Genomic DNA, 6398 nt, shown 5'->3' on the forward strand with positions numbered 1-6398 from the left:
TTCTAAAGGGGAGGCTCATCATTTATTTTTGTGTGTTTTGTAAACGTGTGCAGTGGAAACTGGAGGGAAATTCCACATCTATGTGCTTGTCCTCAACATAGAAGACTTATATTTGAAGCAAATACAATTATGTCTATCTATTAAATATTTTCAGTTGTACGTGTTATATTTTAAAACATTACTTTTTTGATGTCACCATATTTCACTTGCATTAACAAGAAATGCTTTGGGGTTTCTAGAGTTGTTGAGCATTTTCTCTTATAAAATCAAACACAAAATCCCTGAAATGTGCATTTAACCTTATAAGGGATTGCCTGCTACATTTCCCATTGTCTTTTGTGCCAAGTAACCCTACTTGGCAGTGCAACTGCTTTCAGCCCAGGGTTTTCCATCTCTGTACTCCATGGCCAAGCTTACCCAACCCGATTCTGTTTGTCGCGGGAGGAAACCCTGTCCCACCTGTGAGGGCTAGGACCAACACTAGTCGACACATATGACCCAGCGGATGCCCGACAGACCCTGCATTTGCCAATTGCAACAGGGAATGCCTTGGAGCCCACATGGGCTCCAAGGCACCTTATCGACAAAGCACAATGGAGACTCCTTGATAAATGTCGGCGGACGGCTTACTCCGTCACAACATCAACAGATATCCTGTCCGCCGAAATATAACTCCCATAATATCCTTTAAGATTTATATTTCGTGAAATGGGTTAGCCGTCACCGTTGCGATGGAGTAGCCCGTGCCCCTAATTCTAAATCAGGCCCATGGTCGTACGGTGCTTAATTTGAGCAGATGCTGTCCTGTCCTCTGCACCGCCACTTAAATGTCAGCACTGGCTTTAGAGACAGTCCACTGCAAGGGGGCGCTCCTTGTCAAATTTTGAGATGAGCACAACAACAGTGTTTAATAAGTTAATATGCACTTAAATGAATGATAACTGCTGCTCACACCATTATTACAGCTTTGGGTTGCCCGGAATAGTCTGAAATGTCACACTTGTAAGAGTGCGATTGTTAGTAGTTGTGTTGGTACTGTCATTAGCAGTGCTAGTAGGAGCGATGGGTGGTGCACGCTGCAGTGGCCTTCCGGGAAGGGCCCGCTGCAAGCCTGGCCAAGGCCACAGTCTTTCGGAAATTTGTGTTGGGAGTTGCAGGAAGGGGAAGCAGGTATTTATTCAGATACCTGGTTTTCAGGGATGATGAGCTTATGCTATCATCCCTGCTATACTCAACACAGAAACACTGAACATGTTAGCACACGTCAAGGGCTGTAATGCATGTTAACGCTGTTGTACAGGTATAAACAGTACTAACATGTTAGTACGCTATATGGCTGTAATGCATGTCAACGCCGTCAAACAGGTATAAACAGTACTAACATATTAGCACGTTTCAAGGCCTGTAATGCATGGTCATACCGTAGGACAGATATAAACAGTACTAACATGTTAGCACGTTTCAAGGACTGTAATGTATGTTAACACCATAGGCCAGGTATACACAGTAGTAAAAGGTTAGCACGCTTCAAGGCCTGTATGCATATTAATGCTGTAGGTCAGATATAAACCCTAGTAACATGTTGGCACGTTTCAAGGACTGCAATGCGTGTTAATGCTGTGGGACCTGTATAAACAGTACTAACATGTTAGCACGCTTCAAGGCCTGTAATGCATGTTAACACCGTAGGGCATGCTTCAAAGACTGTAATGCATGTTAACACCGTAGAGCAGGTTTAAACAATAGTAACATGTTAGCAAGCTTCAAGGCATGTGATGCATGTTGACACTGTAAAATAGGTATAAAAGGTACACCCAAGTGAGAGGAGAAGGGTCTGAATGTTTTTCGCATATGGGCTTTACAGAGGTTCTATGATTCTTGAATACACAGGATCTGTATAGGCTTGTGATAAGGCCGGATTCCACTACCAAAATTTAACAGGAAACCCTAGGGCGATGTATCTTTATTACCAGCTGAGAAGTGTAAAGGGGAGAACCAACTCATTTTAGTCAATTCAAGAGTCAGTAATAACTATGACTCAAAAGATCACAGACTCCGAACTCCAGTTTCGGGGTTTATTACGCAGCCAAAAACAACTGCATATACAAGCACCTCAAAACGAGGTTGTAAAAATACATGGGAACTAATACAAAGCCATATCTACGAGCCTTATCCGATGAATCACGAAGAGAATAAAAAGCTCCAAAAATAAGACGCAAGCAAGGACTTCTCCAATATTTAAATCAGACTTCATCTGTGTCTGAAAAGTGAAAGGCATTAGGCTATCCCTACTCTAACTCTAAGGTGACATCCCTACTTAGCATATCCCAGGAAAAGTCAGTTAAAGGTGTCAGCTCGTGAATACTTCCTAAGTAGTACATTCACGATGTAAATCAGGTAGCCAAGGCTACAGAGCTCATTTTAAGATGCTCTTTCCAGATCGATCTCCTCACCCCTTCCCCTAAGTCAACCCCCGGGACACTGTCCCTAATACAAAATGCAAAGATATAAAACACGCCCACAGATCACCTCATTCTAACGGACACCTCTCCTAGGCAGTTTTCCACCGTCTTCCACACTCCTTCCAGTGTTCAGCTTGATGACCTTGATTCCCAAGCCTCCTCGGTGAGAAAGAACACTGGCTCCCAGTTATCGACATTCCATTTACAAAGTAACTCTTCTCCTCCATGCCTAACTCCTAAAAGTTTTAACTAACAAAGGCAGCTTCTTCCACCTGCAACTGAAAATGTGAGAACAGAACAGCCTTGCATGCACATGAAATTCGCTGACCATCTCTAATGCGAAAGCTTACCAGGGAAATTATATTTCAGGCCTACACAATTTGGCCAACATAAGAATAAACGAATAGGCCTTTCATATGCACAACTTGAACATTTCATTTAGGCCTTTACACATCAAATTTTACACACATGTTAATAATGCTTTGCTTTGCAACCATCTAAATTATTACAAATTAAGCACAACTCGTCATCTCCACATGCAACCTTCAACGTGGGGCACATTTAAATCAAAATGCATTACATTACACATAAGCTTTACGTTAGGCAAATGCAATATACTAAAGGTTACAGTTTTCAAATATAAATGCCATTTTATTTCTCTTGCATGGCACAAAATACTTTTCTATTACACATTTTTATTATTACTACACATTTTTAATGCTCAAAGTTAGTACAACACAAAAATATATGCGGGTGCTGAATATTCATGATTATGATGCACCCCTACAATTTTAGAGCACCATCGGGCTCCATCACTTATTAGGCAGCCTGGCGCCACAGGCAGGCTCCACACTGAAGCATTTTCTGAAGCATATAGTAATCTCTGGGGGTGAAGATGAGAGATTTGGATCCTGTCTATACTGTATGATTATGAGGCAGGAAGTGGTTGATGCAAGGTGGGTCCAACCCCGGTTTCCAGAGATCCTTGCATAGATCCAGCACACAGTCAGGTACTGATCTAGTCATAGGTCTTACCACGTGTACCTCTAATGTGGCAAGACTGATGGAAAAACGAAAGCATGGTAGGCTTTCTGGACAGAATGAACTAGACAATCACACGCGTATGTAAAGAATTGTTAAATACTTTCAATATCCGATGGTACACCTATCTGTCACCTTTCTAGCCCAAACACCAGACAGGGGGAGTGCTGCCTTAAGGAGCAGAAACATAGAGCATCACAAGAGTTTTCACTAGTGAGTCATGATGCCAGCCTTTGATTAAAATTACTTCATGAAGTATCTTTCATTGCTAGTTCAGAAATTGCCATGTGATACCCTATACCACTCACAAAAGATTCCTGCAGAATTACATAAGTATTGCTGTAATTCCTGCATAACACTGATCCAGCGGCGTACCAACAACAGATACTCCGATACCATATACTCACCTGGGCCCATAAACACATTTACAATCGAGTAAACCTTTGGAGTCAAAGTTTATGATTTTCCACACTTCTAGATTGAATATTTCTTACTCTTACCAACCTTTCACTGATCAAAAAGTTCTTTTCTCTGGTCGATGGACCATTAGTTGAACTAGTTGATGGTGAAAATTAACTTAATTCTAACCTTTACCTTAAAGTAAATAACCACAGACTCTGGTAAGTTTTAAGTATTTATCTCAAATTAATTTCATGTGAACCACATCAAAGTACAATGCAGCCACTGTCACTCATAGGAGAGTAGATTCAATTAGTCAAATCATCAACACATACTTCAAACTTGCAATGACTTATGCTCAGAAAGGAGAGAAAAGAGAGAAAACAACATATGCAAATTCACAAATTTATAGCTACCTAGGATGGTGTGAAGACCAACCCCCTGGCCAAAGGCTGGTAGGCGTTACCCAGGATAGTTCAGGAGACAAAGACTTCAGAACAGGATTCAGGACAGGATAGATGAACTCTATAACACCGACGAACACGTCGCACCCCTCTCTGACACTCTCTTCCTCCTCGAGATTCTTCTGTGATCTTCTTTCGAACCTAATTAAGTTAAGGTACTAGGTTCTGCATTCGATTCTTCAGCTGCATCTCTTGCTACTCCGACAGCATCTCGAGCTCTGCATCATTCAGCAAAATCTCCTTCTTCTAACTAACTAAAACAACCTCAATTATACCTTTTCATTCCTCATTTACCACTCATTAATGTTTCATTATCATAAAAATACTAACTCTGATTGGTCAGGCAACGGGGGAAGGTCATCACACCATGCTTACATATCACTCTTTTCAGTTAGCCCTTTGTTAATAAACCCATCCCCTTAATTTTTTATTCAATTTTTATTTTCCCACCCGCATTCACATTTTATTTATTTATTTATTTATTTTAAGAGTTTTCTATAGCGCGAACAAGACCCTTAGGTATCAGAGCGCTTTACATTACATGAGGTAGTTATAGACAAGAATTTGTAGATTTTCTCAATATTAAGAGGTAGGTACATAAAATAGCAATAGATAGACATTATACATTAAACGTTATACAGTAAAATATATACAGGGTATGACACAGTCTGAGATTTTACATTAGTAGTTATACAGAACATATATACAAGATGTGATATATATTTAAGTCTGGATAAATTAAGTGGAATAGAATCAATAAATCCCAAGTGTCTATTATTTGTGTAGCTTTTTGTTTTCAATCCTTTTTCAAGTGACCTATTGACCTGGGCCCAGCCTATGGAAGGAACTTATTTATTAGGAAGCTCTTCCACATTACATCTGTTACAAATGTTCAACTTTAATATGTAGTCTTATTCATTCAGGTCTTGTGCTGCTGGTTCTCAGGCTTCGGGCAGGCTGTGGCCTTGTACTCATCTTGACCCATACGTCATCCTTCCGGGCGAGTTTTCATTTGTCATCCACGAAAACCCATGTGACTCAGCTCCCTCCAGACATAAATGAGAGGCCCAAATGCGCACTAGTGATAAAGTCAGAAAAACATATGTTACTTTCAAGAATAAATGGTTTCACTGTATACAACCCATCTCTACACTATCCCCCTCTATTCATTAATACTTTCCTCGCATTAGCATCAGTAAAAATAGCTCGATTTCGTTAAAGCTAAGCAGGTGCCATGCATGCGAGTCTTCAAGACTCCATATTAGTGCCTTTTGCTCACGCACAAGAATTTCCCTCCAAGCGACAGCTTGTCATATTACATAGAAGTAGTTGACGCATGTGCAGTAAAGATTTCCCTGTTAAAGCGGCTTTATCAATTCGTTCGAGTTTGTTAGTGTTGGTAAACACTTACGCAAGCTTCTCTAACCCTCGTTTTTATGTGGTACACATTAGTTTTACACACTACAAAATTAATTACATGTTAGGAAGTAAAATGAGAGGATTGCTTCCGAGCAAGTCTCTTTTCTACTGTAGTGTAGTTCCTATATTCCCAATAGGCTCTGCGCATTGGAATAATATATTCAGCAGTGTAGACGTAGGACTGAGGTCGACTAAGTCTCTACTGACTATATTAGACTTAAGGTTCGCCAGCTAGCTCAGAGGTCACTAGAAACTTTCTCGAATAAACGAGGAGGAGTTTAACCTCCCTGGATAGACAAGAAGGGATTAGCTTCTGACAACCATAAAACATGACAACTTTGCTCCCTCAGAATAAGAGTGTATCTCTAGAGTCGTGTGAAAACAATAGACAGCTATTTCACTCAGTCAAGTGTGCATACTTAGTTTCACCAGAGTGCAGAGAAAAGAGAGACGGGCGTTTTCAATGAAGGTGTTATTTATTGAGCAGTCTTCTTTCTCATACAAGAGAAATGAATTGCCACAATTGCAATACTCAGTATAAATTAAAGTGTGTACAGTAAAAGGAGTATTATGAAATAATACTGTAAAAGCATTGATATGGGTTCTTAGCCAT

The sequence above is a fragment of the Lissotriton helveticus genome, chromosome 2_2 (genome assembly GCF_964261635.1).
Source record: "Lissotriton helveticus chromosome 2_2, aLisHel1.1, whole genome shotgun sequence".
In the NCBI taxonomy this organism is placed as follows: domain Eukaryota; kingdom Metazoa; phylum Chordata; class Amphibia; order Caudata; family Salamandridae; genus Lissotriton; species Lissotriton helveticus.